We start from the raw sequence: 22,091 nt of genomic DNA on the forward strand, positions 1-22,091 counted from the left end.
GAGTTTAGCTTTTAGTCAGGGGTTTGATCACTGTCTTTCCCAGTCACTATATGGTTTCAGGAATCTCATTTCGCTGAACCCGATAGTGGGGTATTTATGCCACTTTCGGAGTCAGGTGCAGCCTGGGAGGTGACATTTGGGTGATTTCTGGGACGTTCTGACAGCTTATGTCTAGAGGACCGAAATCGGGAGTGCTACCACGTTCACGCTTCACCTTCTCGCTCATCTCTGCATCCGGTTCAGCCTCATTTCACCTGGTGGCTCTGCGTAAGGCCCTGGCGAGCGCCTTCGGCAACAAGACAAGTCTGGTGAATGCAGAAGGCTTCTGTGTGGCGTGGTCAGGAGCTGGGTGCGTGCCTCATGCGACGGGAGATACACTAGAGATAGGCCGTCGATGTTTCAAGATCCCCCGAATTTCAGATATTCTGCCCAATCATCCCCGTAAACCAGAGTCTCTGAATCTTTGGTGGATCACAGTGTATTTTGAAAGTCTGATCAAAATGATGGAACCTCGTTTCAGAAAATGCACATAGGCAGTCATGCACACAAAATTTTCTGTACGATTTCAGATCCCCTTCAGTCCATTATGGATCCCAGGATAAGAACCCATTCCACAAATGCTTCGTGTTTTAGCACCTAGCAGGGTTCTCAGTTCATAGAAGGACTTAGATGGAATTAAATACATTATATGTAGGAACTCTGCCTGATAACTGAATGAAGTTGGTAAGAATTACACTGCAAATATACTCCTCTCTCTCTCCCTCTCCCTCTCCCTCTCCCTCTCCCTCTCCCTCTCCCTCTCCCCCCACCCCACACACACCTGTGAGATGATAAATTCTACTTCTCTGTTTGGAAAGATATGGTCAGCATTAGCTATAGGTTTCTGTTATTGTCACGACCATCTGTTAGTTTCATAACACAGTTGGTAAATTTAAAAATGAGTATTCACCGCCAAGTATGTGTTTGATGATCTGGAGCTCTTGTGCTCAGGAGGGAAGGAAGAGAGGATGAGTTGGATAGACGTTTATGGACTTGGGTAAGCATAGACCCACTTGGACACAGAATGCGGGACTCCCAGGCTGCACACTCGTCATGTGCATTGCAGCTCGGGCCCTTTAGCATTTAACGTGTACTTATTGTTTTGACTTTGCACCCTGTAAGCCTAGCTCTAAGGAGCAGGCTCTCTTATGAGGATCTTTATGTACCGTCCCTGCTGTAGGGAAGGTGGGTCAGCTGTAAAAAATTACTTAGCGCTGGCTTGTGAGCCCAGTGCCAAAGGACAAAGGACCACGCGGAAGACAAATCAGTCTGTGAGCGATGCAGGAGGACCTTTTTAGGGAACACTGAGGATAGGGGCAGGGGAGCCCACCCAAGTGTGGACTTGGTGTGGCAGAAGAGGTGCGTTCTTCACCACAGCTGTGTGGGGAACAGAAGTGACCAGCTGCATACCTGAGTTTGTGGGCCGGCAGGTGCCCAGTGGAACGTAGGGATAATGCTAGAACTCACCTCACAGGATCTCTGTGAGGATTAAATGAGATAATCCTTGCCGGGCATTCAGCGCAGTGCCTAGCACATATTAAGGACTTAGTCAATGTGACTATAATTTGTAACATTATTACCATTATTGTTATTGCGGTTATTATTTCTATTGTCGTCAGTTTAATCTATAAATATGGGAAATTAACCCCGCAGTGCTGTGCCTTCTCCCCTCCCCCCGGCAATTAACACTGTCCCCCCGCCACCGAACATTGTTCGTGCGTTCCTTTTGTCATTTTCTGTAGTCAGCCTCGTAGGGTAGGCATCCGTGTCTTTGTCTCATCCCACCAACTAGACGAAATGGCTGAATTAATTTGCGAAGGCTGCTGTGGCAAAGCCCCACAAACAAGGTGATGTAAGCAACAGAAACGTACGGTCCCATCGTCTGAGGTCAAGGTGTGGGTGATTTCTTCTGAGGGCTGTGATGGGGATCTGTTCCAGGTAGGGACGGCTGTCTTATCACTGGGTCTTCACAGTCTCTTCCTCCTATGTCTTTGTCCAAATTTCACGTTTACAACCATGCTTCATTTTATTGCCCTTTGCAGATAGTTTTTTTTTTCTCTTCTTTTAACAAATCCGAGGTTGGTAGCGACACTGCGTTGAGCAGGTGTATCAGTGCCAGTTTTCCAACGGCGTTTGCTCCCTTTGTGTCTCTGGGTCACATTTTGGTAATTTGCACACTATTTCAAGCCTCGTCATTAGTATTGTATTTGTTATGGTGATCTGTAAATAGTGATTATGCCTCACTGAAAGCTCAGATTATGGTTAGCATTTTTTAGCAATAAAGTATTTTTATGTAAGGTATGTACACTGCTTTTTAGACATAATGCTATTGTAGACTTCACAGACTACCGTATAGTGTAAACATAACTTTTATACACACCGAGAAACCAAAAAAATTCACTCGACCCGCTTTACCGTGACACTCACTTTATTGCAAACGGCACTCTCCGAGTTAGGCCTGTGTAAGGACACCGGTCGTACCGGATCGGGACCCACCACAGTTGACCTCATTTTGACTTGATGATATCTGGAAAGACCCCATCACCAAATAAGGTCATATTCTGAGGTACTGGGGGTTATGACCTCAACATGAATTTGGGGGGGAGACAATTTAACCCATGGTAATGATCATTAATGATAGGGCTTATGTTTTGCTGGTCTTTGAAGCATTGTCTGGGGCTATGCCTGGACCTCAGTGGAAGGAGCAATGGGCCCAATGTGGTGGAGACCAAGGAACCTGGGTTCTAATCTTGTTTCTCTCTATCCATGGGCCACTTAGCCAGTCTAAATATATATATGCAAAATACCTGCACATAATACATGCTCAGTCAAAGATGATTATTGCTCACAAATGTTTGCTGAATGAGTGAATGAAGAACCACATGAAGGGATGACTGAAACATAGGTGTCACTCTTTGATAGCATTTCATGATTTTGTACCCAGTCCATATATCATGGAAAGGGAGTCGTGCACTGGTATGGAATGGAGTGAAAAGTTAGTCAAGTTTCTGAATCCGTTTTTTGAACAACAGTCAACGTGTGTGTGTGTGTGTGTGTGTGTGTGTGTGTAGTCCAAGCTGCCTCTTTCAGACGTGATATTTAATTTGTGGATAGGCAAAGCTGTTTCATTATCACCCCAAATTGAAATGTGTCTACTAAATTTCAAAAATGTGTGTCATTATGTAAAAAAACCCCAAACCTCCCAATAACAACAGTGGCCACAATGCCCAGTAGTGAGGAAACAGAAGAGAGGTACTTGTTTTGAGTGAAGGAAAATTGGAAGTTGATGTTGACATTGTTCTTCATTATAGGTTCGATTCATTAGCATAGGAGTGTCAAAATCAAACCCATATTTCCCTTTGCCTGCTTGTGTCAACACCGCAACAATGTCTCAATGTGCGTTATTTGCTATTTGGTTGAAACAGATCGGAAAATCAGTAACACAAAAAAGCCAACCTCATAATCACCGATTTTTAACACCGTGTCAATTGCTGTAAATCACAGAGATATAGATACGTGTAGTTGTCATGTCAAAGGTGATTAAAAGATGCCGAATCTCTAATCACTGCAATGAAAGAGATTGTCATCAATAAAGAGACTCTAGAGCTGGGGAATAGTATTGATCCGAGCAGAGGAATTTGCAAACTCTCTTTCTCAGTTAATCTTGCCCTTCTAGAACTGTAGCAGACAGCTCTAAAGATATAGTGGTGCATTTGGTGGAAGAAGAAAGTCCATATTTCAGATAAGGCTACTTTGTTCAGTTTCAGCTTCCAGGTTCTAATGTGCGCCTTCTTGGTGGATGGTGAAATGTCACTCATGTTACCCGAAAGTTGTGCCCAGTTTAGAAAAATCATTTGGGGCCGGGAGAGGGACTTCAGTGATCGTTTATCTTTGGTTAGAATTATCCACGGGCAGCGATTGGTTTCATACTCACTGTAAAGCGCTATAGAATTGTGTGTAAAATGCATACTAAATGGCCTAATGCAATAAAAATGAAGCATGTACTTCCATTAGGTTTTCTGTTTTCAGCAGTTCCACAAAGCCACATATCAGGAACTGTGTCTGCGTGGATCCCTATTAATATAAACTCTGTGTGATTGCAGGGCCCACAGGGCCCTGGCTATTTATATCTGGGGCCTAAACCAGCATTCTCTGTGCAGAGTCGACCCACGTTCCCACTGTCCTGCCCCTGTTCACGCCACCCTCTTCTACATGCTTGGGTGGTCGTATTTTGAAATTTCCCCAGGCCCGGTTTGTCATGCAGTCACGTTTCTCGTCACATCTGAAGGCTGTTGTGCCTCGCATGGTAATGAGGCCCTCTTTGTTTCCGCTGCTGCATTGCTCCCAGTAAGTCCCATCCCTTCCATTCTGCAGTCTGAGGGCTAGTTGCTGTGAAGGCAGAGCCCTGCAGGGCTCCACAGAGCACACGACTCACCTATTACTCGGTAGGGTTTTTAAAAACTGATTTACATCAGTTTTGGGTTTGAAGCTGTTATGTGTACTCTGGGTTTTTTTTTTCTTTTACATGCATTAAAACAATTTATGGGCATCATTTGCAAGTGTTGTTCGTGTGGCACATGTACATTTGCCCAGATTATCATGCTCGTGTATACAACTTACTGCATATTTAGCAAAGAGGCCGAACTAAGTGACGCCCACTGGCATATGTTCTAGGGAGAAGTGATACTCCTGGAGGCATTAATTTCTTTATGAATTTAGTAGCTCTGATGGTATATTTCCCACCTGAACTACTGAAGAGTGTGATTGTCTGTCATCTCTTGAAATGATTATTTGGTTTTCAATTGCTTTAAAGTGTGTCCTAAGAACATGTTGCCTTTCCAGAGATGCAGTTGGTCGATTTTCCTTTTTTTTTTTCATGTTTATGTATTATTGAGAGACAGAGAGAGACAGAGCATGAGCAGGGGAGGGGCAGAGGGAGGAAGAGAGGCAGAATCCGAAGCAGGCTCCAGGCTCTGAGCTGTCGGCACAGAGCCTGACGTGGGGCTCTAACTCACAGACCGCGAGTTCGTGACCTGAGCCGAAGTTGGACGTTCAACCGACTGAGCCACCTGGGCACCCCAACGGTTTTCTAAAAATATGTGCCCCTGCCTTATCTCAGCCAATGAAGAATCTAGTTCCACATCCCTTAGCTGGGCCCCAGAACATGAGTGGCAACTTGATGCTGTGGAAGGATGGTGGGATTGGGTTTTCTATAGTTCCATCTTATCCGCTTGCTGAGCATACCACCATCCCCACGGGATCAATGTCCTGAGTTAGGACCGAAGGTCTGGTTATTGCCGAAGGTGATTATTTCACCCTAAGAGTCTAGGAGGCCTTGGGAATAGTAGTTATATAGATACAGGCTCTTGTACAGTATAGACCATGGAGAGGATCAGACCCCTTCATTTCACAGCAAGGCATCTTTGGCCCAAAGGACAGAAGTGATTCACCAAACACACACCGGATGAAAAATGGGCCCCAGCTGCCAGAGTAAATAGTGAAGGATGGTTCAGGTGATATGGTTTGAAGCTATCAACTGTTGTCCTGACAAAATGAGGAAGGCTTGAGAGTCCAACCCTTACCGTGTGTTCTGGATGAAAGTGTAACTCATCTTCCTAAAAGGAATCGTTCCTTGTAGATTCTTACAAAATGACTTACTCTCAGTCTTATTAATTTCAGCATGGCCATTTCATTTGATCACCAGTCCCAGCATTGATTGGGGGAGCCCTGTAAAGTCCAGGATACGTTCTCTTCCTGTTTCTTCATTTCGCAGGTGAGAGATCCAGAGAGAAGAGTAGAACCAGGGACTTCTGACCTCAGCTACAAAGTTCTTCCCACTGGCCACCCCATCCTCCCTCGGTTAAACCATGCATTTCAAAACTTCCCTCTCTGTTGTTGGTAGAAGCAGGCAGGCTGATTCTGAGATCTATTTCTTGTTCAAACTACAGCTCTGGAAACAGAGAGATGGAAATATAAGTCTATTGATACGTTGCCTTGACCAGACAGGGGAGCTGGTCGTCAAAGGGTCAGCTTGGCATGATCAAGGTCAAAGGAGCATTTCAAACCTGATCAGACCACAAAGTTTTTCACTTCAAAAGCTTCTGGTCATGATAATACTGGAGAGAGTAGATTTGCTGTGATTAGAGTCTAACCAAATAAACAAGCAAGTAGTGAGCCCATTAGAGAGAATTTGTGAGAAATGCAGCCTTTGAAAAATTAGGCTTTGACATTCCCGTTTTGCCGTTAGATTATCGGTTGTGGGCCAATGTATATGTATTCTATGTATACTTGCCTACGTATTTCACATTTGCAGAGAGAAACACTGAAGTTTCAGCTTCAGAAATCCACAGCAGGGTAATTCAATTTGTTTTTTAAAACTTTCGCTCCTTAACGACTTGTCTGTCTTCAACAGGCTCAACATAATCTTACCTTCTGGTTTGATGTAATTTTTTACCATTGATATTTTTTTTTCAACGTTTTTTATTTTATTTTTGGGACAGAGAGAGACAGAGCATGAACGGGGGAGGGGCAGAGAGAGAGGGAGACACAGAATCGGAAACAGGCTCCAGGCTCCGAGCCATCAGCCCAGAGCCCGACGCGGGGCTTGAACTCACGGACCGCGAGATCGTGACCTGGCTGAAGTCGGACGCTTAACCGACTGCGCCACCCAGGCGCCCCAGATGTAATTTTTTAGATAAAGGAAATTTGTTAGATAAAGAAAAAATGGCACCAAATCCTCTCATGGCCGCTTTAATCAGCTTCTCTTTGAGATCCTTTGACATAGCCCATTGAACTACACATTGTACTCTGTATACATTGATTTGAAGCAATTAAATTGGCCATAGTAGTTGTGAATGTGAAGAAATCATCATGATACCTTGTTTATCCTACAGAGCTGGGCATCTGTAACGTTATGCTCATCAGAACAATGGAAAAATTGTGCTTATGGAACGGCAACGTGTATGTTCACTACATTATGTTATATTGGTACAGCGAAGGAGTTTTGCAAAGTGAAAACAATGAACACAGTTTTTAATAAGGGCTGCTGCATACCTTCCATTTTGGTAATATAATTTTGTTTGCATGCAGTGGTTAAGAGCACAGGTTTGAAGTCAGACAGACATGGCTGTCTGTCTTGGCTTTATCACCTATTAGCTGTGTGACCTTGGGCAAATTACTTAGCCTCTCTGAACCTCACTTTCATCATTTATAAAATGGGGATAATAACGCCTACATCATAGGTTTTGTTAACATCTAGTTTGCGTTTCTGCACCTTACCATTAACTCAGTGTACTGTTAAGCACTCAGCTGGGCAAATAACTATGTGAGATGCCACTGCCGGGATGATCTGCAGGTAGCATTCAGTGTGCCTTGAGGGCAGCTGTCACCAACTGATGGACTAGGCCTGGAGGTTGCTATTAGGCCATAGGTTCCTCATAGGTTTCGTGTTAAAATGGGCACAGAAATGCTGACTGTTCACAGAAATGCTTGTTGAGCACTTACAATGGGCCAGGCCTGTCCTTTATCTTACTTAATCTCCATGACAACACTATGATGTAGGCATGAGAAGGATCATTTACAGAAGTGGGGCCTTTGCAGCTGCTCCAGAAATTGCATGTTGCTCCCGAAATGAACAAATACCATTATTTTGTGCACGTTAATCAAAATTTACAAAATGGGTTTATTCATCTAACCTTCCCTTCTCGACACTTCCAATTTCCTGTCTCTTTACTTTGACTCGCTCAGTTGTTTAGACTGAACGTGGTGCTACGGAAGCCAAGGCAATGGCCGTGACCCCAATGCCCTGAGAGCCAGAGAATCTAAGTGGGAGCTTTCGCCTATTGCCTAATGCACCTGGCTCTGGGCAAAGCTGGATTCTGACTTTCGGATGACCCAGCCTTTGATGGTGAAGGTGGGGGAGGGCGGGGCCCACACTGCCTGGGACTAGGGTGTAAGCATAGACAAAAGTGCCAGCCACAGCCTCCCTTTTATGTGTCTTGTGGCCCGCGCATGGCTTTCTCGCGTGTCTTGCATCAGAGTCTGAACAAGCACCATGGTGTCACACTATTTAACGTTTAAAATTTTCTGAAGATTTTTTGAACTGCATTTAGATACTGTTTTGTGGGGGTAAGGTCGGCACAACTCTCTCCTCCCCCGTCCCGCCCCCCCGCCACTTCCCAATAGAATACAGAGGAGACCATGTAGACAAATCAATTAGATCTTCCAGAAGAAGCTTGAGCAGAGCTACTTTAGTTGTTTAATTTAATCGAAGCGACTTGAATCGAATGAGATGGAATCATAAGGTAGTGAGTCCTCTGTCATGGGGATTATGTAAGTAGTGGTTATATAATAGGATTACAAACACTTGGCCTTTTCAGTCACATGGACCAGAATGTAGTCCCAGTCCTTCCATTCACATGGCTGTGTGACCTTAGGCAAACTCTTTTACCTCTCTGCACTTCGTTGCGTCTTAGCTTTAATTTTTTTAATGTCTATTTATTTTTGAGGGAGAGAGAGAGAGAGAGAGAGAAAGACAGAGACAGAGAGAGATGGAGTGTGAGCAGGGAAGGGGCAGAGAGACAGGGAGACACAGAATCCGAAGCAGGCCCCAGGCTCTGAGCTGTCGGCACAGAGCCCGACGCGGGGCTCGAACTCACAGACCGCAAGATCATGACCTGAGCCGAAGTCAGACGCTTAACCGACTGAGCCACCCAGGCGCCCCTAATTCTTAGCTTTAAAATGGGCCACATGTTAGAAGGTTGGAGCATATAACCCACCCTCCTTTGGGGTCCTTTCTCTGCCAAGAGTATATTGTGAGGTGAATGTGTCCGTTACCGGACAAGCCATAAAAAGCATTCCATCGAGAATTCAGTCTGCATGTGACAGATGGCACACTCGTCATTAGAGAGTTATTTCATTTATTACCTGGTCCTTCTCCTCCCTGCCCTCCCGCAGATTTGGTAGATCATGGTGAGAATTCGAAGGCTTTGGGCCCCTCTGCCATACCTGTAAGGGCTGTCAGGGGCTGTCCTTTTTCAGAGTGCCCATCTTATTCAAGTAACCATTTTGCCCCAAACTCATGGCTTCTAAAATCAATGTTGACTGTGAGTGTTCCTGGGAAGACAGTTTTCACAGCATATTTGGACTGCCGGTGAACCTGTGGGAATTTCCTTCCATTGGATGTAAAATGGTCAAGGAACAGAAGCTAAAGGAAGAGCGAAGTAGACTGGCAAGGCGCTAGGCCGCTCAGTGTTGAACCTGAGGCGTCCATACTCGGCAACTTTGGAGGCCTGGCTGGGGGAGCAACCTGGTGTAGCAATGACAACAGCAGGTGTGCTTCAAAGCGTGGGCTCTGATCCATGATTGTACAGGTGACGTACCTTCCAGATGCTCTCTTCTGCTCTCAAGTCTTCAACATGCCGTTTCATAGGTCTCTTTCTAGACCATCAGTGGATTGTTTTTCCTTTTATGTTGATGGTTTGGAATTGGCGATAAACATTATTTGCCCCGTAACAGAGAGAAGTATCCTCTCATCCCAGAGGGGAACCTTCATTGCGGTACCTGAACTTGGCTCCTGAATTCCTGTGGCTTTGGTGGGAACTCTGTAAATCTGTGTTGGCAGATCAGCAGCACGAAATGATGCAGGGAAGCCAGAGGGACGAGTGCACACGAGGACACTAAACCTCCCGGGCATTATTTGCTCACATTGGTCCTTCTAGCAGTACTGGTAGAAGATATTCCTCATATCGCCCTCCTGTAAATGCCCTCCTCCCTGTTGTTTTCATATGCCCCAAGGGTGCTGTTCTTAGCATTCTGAAAGAAGGGGTTAATATCTTCACATTAAGGATTTAGGAGATCTCACTTGGGGTTAGATTATCATTTACAGAGAAGAGAAGCTGACAATCTTGAAAATGCTAATTGGAAAGCTTATCATTACAAAATAGGTGTTTGAGGCCACTTATAAAGCTCCTAGCATCCTGATAAGGTGCCATGCTTGCCTTTTGAGCTCAAATTGTAAAACAAAGGCAAAACATTTAGAAATTAATGAAATGGATTTTATAGGTATACCTAAGTGCCAAGCTAGATAATTTCAGGATTAGTGTGATCACAATAAATTTTTATTTATAGTATGCCCTCAGCCCAGAGCCTGTTGGGTGCACAACTAAATGCACACTAAGTATCAGTAATTGCATCGTTTACATTGGTATGTTATTTTAGATTTAAAAAGTCCCTCTTCTTTATGGTAATCCATTTGAATGAAGGATGCCCTTAAAACCGATTCCAAATATCGTCAAATAACACTTTATGGCGTAATATATATCGGTGAGTTTATTTATCTTGAGTTGGGAGCTTTTATAGATTCCAGCTATACGTCTTCACCACAAATCTTGTTTTTTGTGCTCGTGGCATCAGTGAGAATAAATGGAAGTTGTGGGTTCTGTGGAGGCCACTGGAGGGATCTCCCCATCTCCTAATATATCAGTGTCTCTTCGTGTCTGCTTCTGATGGGGTCCAACAGCAGGTCAACATCCTTAGGTAAAGAAAGGCTTCCTCGGAGTGAGTAGCAGTCATTGAAAGTAAATTAATGAAAGCCAGTGACTGCTGATCTCTTTGACAAGAAGGAATTCTTGCTGCCAACATTTAGAAACCACCAGAAGTGGTCTCCATTGGAAACCAGGTTTCGACTTTCTGCCCTGGGCTGCCAAAAGTATTGCAGTGGAAAATGCGAAAGTAAGTTGAACTTTGAATTATGATTTCAATGACTGTCTAGCGAAATGGATTCATGCTCCGGCACTGCACCTTTGAGGCTCCGGGTTGATTTGCGTGAGATCAAAATCTGCCTGGTCTGACAGTCGAAAAGGTCGCAAGCACACTCGATGTCTGGTGGTCTCAGTACATTCCCAAATCTTGATTAAAAAAGGAAGGTTTAGGAACTATTACAGGATTTTTCAAAATAATCTTTTCAAACAGAGCCATTTCTACATGTTTTGGCTTCAAGTGTATTGACTTTGCCAAGTACAGATTATACTTTCAGTACCATTTAGCAGTAACCTCCAACTCAACGAGAGGATCTCACGTGATCGACGCACTTTGCTTTGGGGCCAGCGTGTTATTTTTGAAAGTGACATCTAATTGTTGTTGTGGTCTCCCTGATCATAAAAATCAAACTGTTCACGTTTTAAATGCTTCCACTGGAGTTCTAATGCATATTGTGTGTCTGTTGCCATCTTGAAAATATTTCCGGAATGGCCTGACAATTTTACTTCTGTAGATCAGGTGGGCTCTCTACCTTTGAAATTGAAAGCTCTTAACTTTAGATTGGAGACTTCTTTTTTAATATAATACTGTTTTTTTAAATTTTATTTATTTTAAGTAATCCCTGTACCCAATATGGGGCTCGAACTCACAGCCCCGAGATCAAGAGTTGCATGCTCTTCCAGCTGAGCCAGCCAGGCGCCACTAGATTGGAGACTTCCGCTAATTCGAGATCAGCTGATGAGCACAAGTTGAAGTTTTGAAATTAATTTGCTTTGGACCACAGACTTGTTTTCATGGTTTGGAGTCGCTTTAGAGACTGGATTCTAGGCCGGCCCCTTTGTTTTATATCTGGAGAAGCTGTGACTTGCCAGAAGTCGTACGGTGCCATAGTCACTACCTGATCAAGTCTGTTCTCTTATTCAAAGTTAAGGTCAAGTCTCATTTCCTCACCTGACCACCCCAGATCCTTGGACAGTTTTCCCTTCTCTGACTTTCCGTTAAAATTATTGTCAAAGCCGTTCATCTGTCTTTTTATTATTTTTTAGAGATTTTCTTTTTAAGTGATGTCCACAGCCAATGTAGGGCTCGAACTTAAAACCCTGAGATCAAGTGTTGCGTGCTCCACCAGGTGAGCCAGCCAGGTGCCCCACATCTATCTTTTGAAAAGCAGCTTTGGCACACAGTTTGGGATTTCTAGGATAGTCCCGATGTGAAATAATCACCTTCATTCTCCCTGTATAAGATGTTCTGGAAGTTTGCATATTTGGTCATCCGAGGCATGCCACCCAAACTGGCTCTCATACTCACCCAAAGAAAAATCCTCGCGCCCGTGGGCCTAATTCAGGGATCAGAAAATGTGTGCTGATCGCCACTGTTGTTACTCATTTTAGGCATGTAGGTCCTGTATGCTCACCTAGTGTATATGCCCCCTGAGGACATTTAGTCCGTTCGTTCGTTCGTTCGTTCTTTCTTTCTTTCTTTCTTTCTTTCTTTCTTTCTTTCTTTCTTTCTTTCTTTCTTTCTTTCTTTTTTTTGGTGGGGGGACCGTTTTCTTAGCATGAACAGGGGTAAGTGTGGTTATTTCCCTGAGTGTATTTTATTCGTGTCAGTCATGTGTGGTAATTGTACCTGGAATTATAAATAGCTGCCAGGTGTCTGTTTATCCTGCATACTTTCACAGCTAAGAAATAACCAGTTCCTGGTTTTCACGCACATGTGAGACAAGCTAAGATCATTGGTGCCATGCATATGCCGTCCACGTTAATTGGCATAAACTGTCAGGCTCCATAAACCGTGGTACATCATGCATCACTTCCTCTTTGGTGTTCGGCGTATTAAGGCGATGGGCTCACGATGTGCCACGGAGCAGGCCCACACTTAATGCCACCGACCCTTACTTTATGACGCCGTGTCAAGGGTCTGTGTTCACAGAGTGATTTTCTGGAAAAGTGCCATGCCCTTCCATGAGCCAAATGTTTCAGAGTGTCCCATAAATGCTGGGAAGATGGGGCCTTGGGGCCATCTCTCAAGCTAACTGGAGATACTAAGTAAGGCCCAGGGGAAGTTTAAGAAACAGAAGCTTCTTGTATTTGTTGTATTGATTTTGCTGCCAACAAAAAAGTGTAACCAGTCGTGGTGTTTTCAAAGAAAAGCATCGGGAGTAAACTCCAGTTTTAGAGAGCAGTTTCCCGGACGCACGTGCAGGTGCATTTGGGGGAAGGGCCACGATCACGGATCGTTATCTATAATCAAACAGCATGGTGATTTTGCCAACTCTCTGTTCTCAAATAGGAGACCATCTTCATGGTAATCAAACTGTTACTCTGACACAGTTTGCTTATCGGGAGACCAATTTGCAATTGTGACCTGAAAATGGAGGTTGTCTTTCAATTCATTTGAATTGCAAACAGGGTAGGCAACCTATAGCTACTGTGGCATATTTTTTAAAGCAAAATCAGGCACCTACATTGACCTCCTATTTACATTTCTTTGAGAAGAAAAAAAAATCACATAAAAGCTATCAAGAAACACATTTCACAGCAGGCAAATTAATTGGTTTTACAGTATTTGAATGGAGGGTTTGTCAAATAAAACATGCCGTGACAGTTAATAGTGTCATTTAGAGCCAGAAAATTATTGGCTTATTTGTTATTGGATAAAAGGAAGGCAAACATTTTGTATTAGGAAGTTTTAATGTGTTTAAAATCCTCATTAGGGATTAATGGACATGCTTGCTTAGCATAACGCCTCATTAATTTGGGGCTAAACAGTTACTTCTGTGTTTCAATCTCAATGTTGTTTCTTAACATTTTTTTTTACTTCTCTTTAATTAGATCTTGCGTTTGAGTTTGGTCTCTACACCATTGGAGATGTAGAATTAATTAATGAGATTTATAAATCTAATGGAAGTGAGTTATTCTTAGCTATTTCATTTTAGCGAGCAGTGAAACCACATGTAAGCGGGCGCAGATCTAAGAGATTTCAGAAGTATGGGGAAAAAAACGCAAACTTCCCTGAATATATTTAGCAGTGTCACTTGGCATTAATAGATAAAAGTGTTTTAATTAGAGTTATAAATAATAGGGGAGCTGGCGAGGCCTCAGCTCCCAGGCACGCGGTTTGTACTCCGGGATCATCACTGTCGGAGAGAAGAGCGGCTCTAACTTTTTCTGTGGAATGATGGCGTCATCCGCTGGCAATTAAGACAATCCCAAGTGCAGGCGTTAGAGAGTCAAGAAGGCACCGAGTTCATTAGAGGTTAGTCTGAAAGTGGAGCCGCTTTCTATCAAGTGTATTCTGTTGCCACGTTTTTATTGAGCACATGTACGGGGACGGCTTGTAAACTCGGCTGTGCTGATGTTGCTTTAAGGAAAATTTCACTAGAGGAAAATCACACTGAAATCTGGGTTTCTCATTTGAGAGCAGACATTTGAATCATTAGCTATGTAGTTTAGAAGACCGAAGTGGTTTCTTTAGGGCAAGGGATTGTGAGTGTCAAGGAGAGACCTTCATCTTCCAAAAGTTTTTTTGAAAAAACATGAGCCCAAGATAGGTATTTAAAAGGTCCTTCCGTAAATGGGGTTACAGCACTTAATTGAAGACCCCATAAGATGCCTGTGGCAATGTCTTCAGAAGCTGCCAGAAAAATCTGAGCCCCTACTTCATTTTTTGCCCCAAAGAGGGGGGTCCTTGTCAATCCAGGTGTATTATAAAAGATAATCACGTTTTAAAACGTTTCACGCCAACGATCACATGGTAAACGTGGAAAGCATTTGCTTAAATACAAAATATTTTCCTAATTTAAAATAGCTCATCTTTAACCAATTTGGAAACTCCTTTCCAGTGTTCTATGGGAATGATCTCTCTCAGGAGGCTATGGGTTAATCGAGTGCTCTGCTTCCCTCGAGACAGAGTTGAATTCATTTAGCCCCAGAGAGGAGATCCTCAAACCCCGTGGCCATATTTGGCCTTGGGCTTAATTTCATCTGGCCTTCTGGGTTATATTATGGGCTTCACCACTGTGGGGTCCCAGAAAATCATTACTCCTGCTCCTGGGCTCTCTGCTTGTTTCATGCAGAACAGAGCCTCTCGCAGATTAGAGCAGTTGGAGAACCATGAACTGTGGGTAATTAGCTAATCAGTGTTGGAAAGGGCAGTACTCATAGTGGGCAGAAGAGTGTCACCTCCTCCTAAATCACCGGAGCTACTTGGCCTCCGGCTCCCCCCTTCTCCCTGGCCTCCTCCTTCCGTTATCTCCATACTCCTCGGGATCCCCACCGCATCCCCTGTGTTTCACGAGTAGCTAGCTAGCTCTTTCTCTCTCTCCCTGAAACCTTGCCTGATAGTGTGGTTAGACTTGCCTAGCAAATCCACGTTCCTGTTCTCCAGCACAACTATTTCCCACCTTTCCTTTTCCTTCGCCTTTCCAATAACCACCTCCCATTCTTAGCTGATGACCTTGTGACATACTGCATAGGGAAAAATAGATACGGTCAAACACGGCCCCATCTTCTCAGTCCGACCCAACTGCTTATGTATCTAGACACTCTGCCTTCCCTCCTGTTACAATGGAGGAAGCGTCCGGAAGGGTCCATGCTCCTACTTCAGGCCATCCTCTCCAGTTGGGTCCTGATGCGCTCTCTCCTCCTCGGGGACTTTGCTTTCACCGCCATCTGCTTTCTCTTTTGCAACACCTTCCCCCTCTCCACTCATTGGTACATAAAATGCCTTCATATCATCCCTCTTAAAACAAAACAAAACAAAACAAAACAAAGGAAGCACAGCATCTGGCCCGCATCCCAACTTCCTCTCCCCCCATTCCTTTGCTCCCTTTCACGGGAGGAATCGATTATTCCCTCTCTCCTTCCACCCCGCGTTCCCTCCTCAACACATTCCAGTCAGCTTTGCACCCACAGCATGCACTGAAACAGCTCTGACCAAGGTTGCCCATGACGTAGACTTTGCCAAACCCAATGGCCAAGTCTGCATCCTTATCTTACTCAATGACCGCTTTCTCCTTGAAGTACTTTCTTCTCCAGGGTCTGGGACACTGTGCTTACCTGATTTTCCCCGATGCCACCCTAGCCCCTCCCAAGAATTCATGTTTGGCTTTCCAATACGTGGCACGTGATAATATGCTAATGCTTTAGGTCATGTGGACCCCTAGCAAAAGAGACTGTAAATGGTCTCTTGTAAATGGTCTTCAGGTTCGGTTTCACGGATCAGGCCGATAGGATGTGTGGGCTGCGTGTACTATATGACTACATTACATAAGCGTTGCCTTCTTTTTTCTTTTTTAATTTTTTTTTTAACGTTTATTTATTTTTGAGACAGAGAGACACAGAGCATGAAGGGGGGAGGGGCAGAGAGAGAAGGAGACACAGAATCGGAAACAGGCTCCAGGCTCCCAGCCATCAGCCCAGAGCCTGACGCGGGGCTCGAACTCACGGACCGCAAGATCGTGACCTGAGCTGAAGTCGGACGCTTAACCGACTGCGCCACCCAGGTGCCCCAAGCGTTGCCTTCTTAATTATGTCTGTGTTGATTGGTCCGAAACTTAGTTTGCCTTTCCCCTGCTTTTAACAACCATCAACAGGGGAAGAGAAAATGTGACTGGAATCTGACAATTAGCATCAGTGATCCATGGAGAAAATAATCCATGGATAAGAGATAGAGAATTGAATGTTGAGAAGTGTACTACTATGTAGAATAAAATATATGTAATATAATAGAATAAAATCGGAGGTGAATACAACTATAAAACTCAAAAGATACCCCAGAGATCATCTCACCTGGCAACCAGTCCAAGACGAAGGTTGCTCCGTGGCCAAACGGAAACTGTTAGAACAATGGTATGTGTGAGTGTGTTTGATGCTATCCTTTTTTCAGAGATTGCGCCCTTCCTACCTTTTGGATATTGTTTTTGTAATGTGCTTTCAGGGCAAAGCCAAAAGTCGGCAATCCTGTTATTTTTGTAACGTCACGTGAAATACAAAACACTAGGAACTTGTGATATAATCCCATGCCTTTGTCGTATAGGCTGGAGAGAGATGAAGTGAACTGTCCCAAAGCACACAGCTAATTAGTGGTAGAACTTGGATATGAAATTGTTTCCTGTCGGTATGTTTTCCTTTCACTGCCTTATAAGATCACAGCTGAAAGCGAGGTTGCTGCTTTGCAGTGGTTTGATTGCTGGATACCATGAGACTTTGCTGTGATCACGGAGCGGTTAGGAGTATCCAAAAACTCTGAAAACCCTTAATGTTTACTCTGTAAACAACAAAATTCAAACGTGAACTTGCTTGTTGGTATGTCTTCTTGGCAGACGTAGCTCACGCATGTTGGCCTTGTTCACAATGGCTATTGACTGAGTTCAGAAGTTGCCTAACTTCACCCCAGTTCATACATCTGTAGTGTGATGGTATCCTCTTTTACTGGAAGAGATTACGGCCCTGCACACAATTCAGCCACTAACGTTAATGGCAGTGCAGTAAGTAGGGATTTGGTGGAATCAAGATTTAAATTTTAAATGGTTCCTGGTTGCGATGCCCCAGGATGCTAGACAGGACAGAAATGGGTATCCCACGGGCCCTGAGAAGTGGGATGCGTGGCTAGGAATCTCAAAAGGAAGGGGCCGTGGCTAGAAGGTCTATGGGTTATAGGCAGGCACTGAGAGCAGACAGGCCGGAAGGGGCAAGCAAGTTGGGCCAGAGACTGGGAGGCTGGCAAAGGGAAGTAGGAGCGTGCATCTTAAGTGTGAGCAGCACAGTTAAGGAATCGAGGTGCAAAGCGTAGAGAATGTGTAAGTAGGAGGTCTGGCCCTGGAGCCCCCTGGGCCGCAGAGACCACATGGCCTAGGCGTGGGCGTGGACAGCGGCAACGGTGGCAGCGGCCGGAATGACCTCGCTGCCAGCCTAGGTGACCAGAGGAATGAGGGGCGCTTCCAGGTGGGCTCTTGGTTTCTTATGGTAATCTTTCTAGATGTGTGCCTTTTCCTTAGTTTTCTTTAAGACGATAGAAGCCCACTGCCCATTTATAGCTCACTCTTCTATAGAAACTAGTCATTACACCAAATAAATGAACAGTGAGCTAATGGCTATTCAGAGCCCAGTGAATTAAGTACTCTTCACTTGAAATTCCATCTGCCATTAGGTACTCTGAGCTGATGATGGGCCTGTCTGCATATGCATTCCGCCCTTGCCCATACCTAATGTAATCAGTGAAGAGATGTCCTCATAATGAAGCACATCGCCCACCCTTCCCACCTCCCCCCGCCCCCCATGTCTCTCTGTTGTCTTACCCCCTCAAGTTCCATCTCCAGCCTCCTTTGCCGTCTTCAGGGAGAGCCAGCAGGTGGAGCAGCAGCCTGAGACTCCTTATACGCCGGGCCCCTCCACAGGATTTAATAATTAGTGACAAGCACAAGATGTCATGGGGACCAGTTTACAAGGTGACCAAACTGTCTCCTTAGTGGTCCCACGTCTCAAGGTGCTGACGCCTTGCCAAGGGCCTCAGCGGCACCTCGGAATAAAAGTTGGGGAGGGGGGCTTACGACACACCCACTACCAGGCTAAGGTATAGCTCAGCCTCACAACAGTCCGAGAAATGCTCGTTTTGCTTCCCTTATATAGATAGAGAAACAGAGGCTCGGAGAAGTTAAGTATCTTGCCCAAGTTCACAAAGCAAATTAAGTATCAGAGCTGGGATTAACATCCAAGTCGGTCCACCTTCTAAGACCGTATTCTTTCCACTCCCCTTTGGTGCCCCCAGAAAATGTAGCAAATTATCTCGTTTATTTGCTCAAATAAATACAATGTGCTTGCGTCCTCTTCCTTTTTTAGTTCTAATTCCATGGAAGATTCTAGACAAAGGGTCATTTTTCGTACTTGGCGTGAAATGGCAAGGACATTAAATTCCTTTGATCTTCCTGTTCTACTTTTTGTTCCTTTCTTAGAGGGAATGGTGGCTATTAGCTTCTTTTGCGTGGGGTCTTTTGGCCATGTGACTCCCTTAAAAATTGGCCCGAAGCAGTATTTTAAAGTAAACCCCAACTCTTTGGACACCCAGGACTTTTGCTGTATTAGAAAGAAATTGGAAGATGAGCTGGCTGGCTGTACCGTGTAACCGTTGTGAAATCTTTTTTGTTTTGATTAAAGTTCTATTACCTGAGGACTTCTGTCTGCAGCTTATGTAATATTAACTGTTCCCGTTTAATCAGAGATTCATGAATACCAACTAGAGTAGGGACAGGTTAAGGTGAGGCAGGAAGCAAGGGACTGACGGATCCTGACGTGAAATGGGTTTGCAGTTTTCCAAATTGGAGAACTGGGACTCCCTGGATGAGGTGGGGAGAGAAAGGGATCCCCAGGCACATGCAAATTAAGAACTTCTGAGGCTGCTGCCCCTTGTTTTTACAAATGACCGGCCATGGGGATTCAACATTTTTAACAGTCGGGAGACTCATTTGGTAGTACAATATCATAACCTGCCTTTTCCTTTTATTAGTAATGCCGTGTCCCATAAATCAATCAGGGGGATAAATGTGGCAATTTGTTAATGAAAATACAAACGGAATTAGTTAGGCGTCCGCCATCTCTGTCAGTCACGCATATTGTTCGGCTGGGCCGTTAGCGTGGTATTTGGTGTTGCGGGAATCCAAGCATCCGCTGGCAATTAAGCTTGGGATTTTTGAGTTTTACTTTGTGAAGCCTTTGTCAAGGTGGAATACGCCCGGGATGGTGGGCTTTGATTGCCAGATATTGTGGGACGACAACCTCAGGGTGATTTTAGGGGGAAAAAAAAAGAAAAGAAAATGACCCTTCTTCTCTCGCAATCCCTTAATAATAATGCACTCAGAGGCACGCATTGAGCTCCTCCGGGTTAACCGTGTGATGATCACTATTCTTTTAATGTTTTACGTTAATCTCCGTGTTTTCTATTAGTGCCAGCAACTGCTTATGTCTCTCAATGCCACAATCAGGGTGTTTTTGATATCTTGTATTACCCTAATCGCCAAGAAGTATGCCCCAAACTGATTAATTCTAGAATGATTAAAACATCCTATGCAATTAATTCATTTATTGTTGCTGCAGTTAATTGAATATTTGATGATTTAAAGGCACCCTGATTATCTCCTAAGATATGTGTTTATCACCAGGCAGATGATGCATGCGTGGTCTCTCTGTGGCCGCATGGGGTGGCAGGCGGTACTGTCACGTGCAGAGAGGGCAGGCACTTGCGAGGGCTCTCAGTCAACTCGCCACCTGCCCGCCGTGAGCCTGCCTTGCCTGGCCCTCAGAGGACAGCATCGGTGCCCCGCGTTGAGAGGGTCGTCGGGGGCCAGGCGGGAGAGCACAGGCCCCCCGATGCGGCGCGCAGCCTGCTGTCTGCTCTGGGAGGAGGGGGCGGAGAGGGGGACGCGAAGGACGCTGCGGCTCTGAGTGGCTAACTTGCGCTTTGTGGACTATCTGAATACTCAAGAGTGGATTGAAAGCGAGGAGAAGGTGGCTCGGGAATTGAGCAGTTCTAATCCCGCTGTCACCACTAGTGTTAGTCTCCTTTGCCACCTGTCTGAGTGACTCCTCCAGAAGTACTGAGAGTGGGGTGTGTGTGTGTGTGAGTGCACGCGCGCGCAAGAGAAAGAGAAGTGGGGGAGAGTGGCACTGGGCAAAATTTCGGGGCCGAGCCCCAGCCTCAGTGCAGCTGTCTTCAGTGTGCAGAGTGACCCCCCGGCGCGCAGCTCTGCAGGGGGCTCAGAGACTGAAGTGGCCTCAGGTGATCCCTGGCCTCCCACTCCCATGTGGAGTGAGGACTACGGCGGGGACCTCGGCGGCTGGGAGCTCCTGTCAGACATGGCTGTGTCCGTGAACCCGGTAGGTACCCCTCTCCCCGACACCTAAGCCCGACCTCCCGTTCCATGTTGTCTGTTCCCCGTGTAAATGTTTGTCTCCCCAATTTGCGTGGAGTCTGGAAGCCGGAAATTATGTTGTCTTCGGCGTCTTCAAACCCTCCCCCTTGGCACCATCCTGAGCACAGTGTGAGCTCAGTCAGGATTTGTTGTCTAAAGAAAGAAATGCGAGAGCTGATGAATAGGCGGTCGGCGGTGAATGCGATCCCATTACCCGTGTCACGACTACCTTACAATGTATGTCCCAGTGGGTCTCTAATTGTTTGTTTTGCCGTCCCATCTAGACGTTTAACTCCGAGAGAAAGAGGCCAAATCTCATAGCTCTTTGTATCACCAACCCCCCACGCCTAACACTATTCTAGGCGCAGAGGAAGTGCTCGCTGGTGATTTCAAAAGCACGGGCAGGGGGAAAAGCATTTGCCTCTCAGATGTAGTTGCCCAGCGGTGACAACAGCTGTGGGACGGGGCCAGACGAGTCTGCGGGACTAGGGACTCCATGCCAGTGCTGGATTCCACTACTTTCTGAAACAGGAAAACAATCGGCGCACTCGCTGTGGATGCATACTTCTTTCACTGCCCTTGTCTGTAGAGTCCTTCCCAATCCTGAGTGCTAGGCACCCCAAGAAGTCATTATTAGATTTGCTGCAAAGCCCCAGAGTCGACAACTCTTTCTATGTTGACACCACTTCCCCCATAAGGAAACGGATGTTTATAATGCCAGGTGTGGGAATGATATGTACAGTTGGCAAGAGTGAGTCAGGTGTTGCCTTGAAGAGACGAGAAGACTAGACTTTGTAATGAAGCAGTAAGAAGGACAACAGAAACCCTGTGAGATTCGAAAGGAGCGGTGTTATTATTATGGTGATTTTATTTTATTCTACTTTATTGTACAGTTGGGAAAACTGGAACTCAGAGGGGCCCTACCCAAGTGGTAGGGGCCAAAACTCCCACCCAGCTCTTTATAGACCCACAGGCAAGTGTCTGTGCTGCTTGCATATTGCTGATATTTGTTTCTCTGTAGTTTAGAAATTAATCTTATGGGGATTTTTTGGCAGGGGGTTGGGGGGTGGGGGGAAGAGAGCCAAGCCCTCTTTATGAGAGAGGGACATAGATGTTGAGCCCAGATGGCACACACTGATATGATGCAACAGTGATAATGAAGATCTAATTCTGCTATAATCATGTTGACCTTTGTCAGAGGTTATTTGTTAGAAGTTCAAGGATTGCCTTGGAAGATACAGTTGCTGGAGCACTGAGCAATGGAATGAGGTCGTATTTGCTGTTAAGATTAATCACTTGAGCTCTGGAATCCTGTCGTATGTTAGACCAGCATCACCCAGTCTGTGTTCTACAAGCACTCATTCTATGGGATGGTGGTCATCGTTGA

At 45.2% G+C, this 22,091-nt stretch overlaps 1 protein-coding gene across 8 annotated transcripts in view; it reads left to right on the forward strand.

Moving 5' to 3' along the window:
* Positions 1 to 22,091, forward strand: part of AFF2 (AF4/FMR2 family member 2) — a 454,373-nt gene that overhangs the window by 260,481 nt on the left and 171,801 nt on the right. The gene's annotated exons all lie outside the window — the stretch shown is intronic.

Source organism: Prionailurus bengalensis, chromosome X (assembly GCF_016509475.1).
Source record: "Prionailurus bengalensis isolate Pbe53 chromosome X, Fcat_Pben_1.1_paternal_pri, whole genome shotgun sequence".
Lineage (NCBI taxonomy): Eukaryota > Metazoa > Chordata > Mammalia > Carnivora > Felidae > Prionailurus > Prionailurus bengalensis.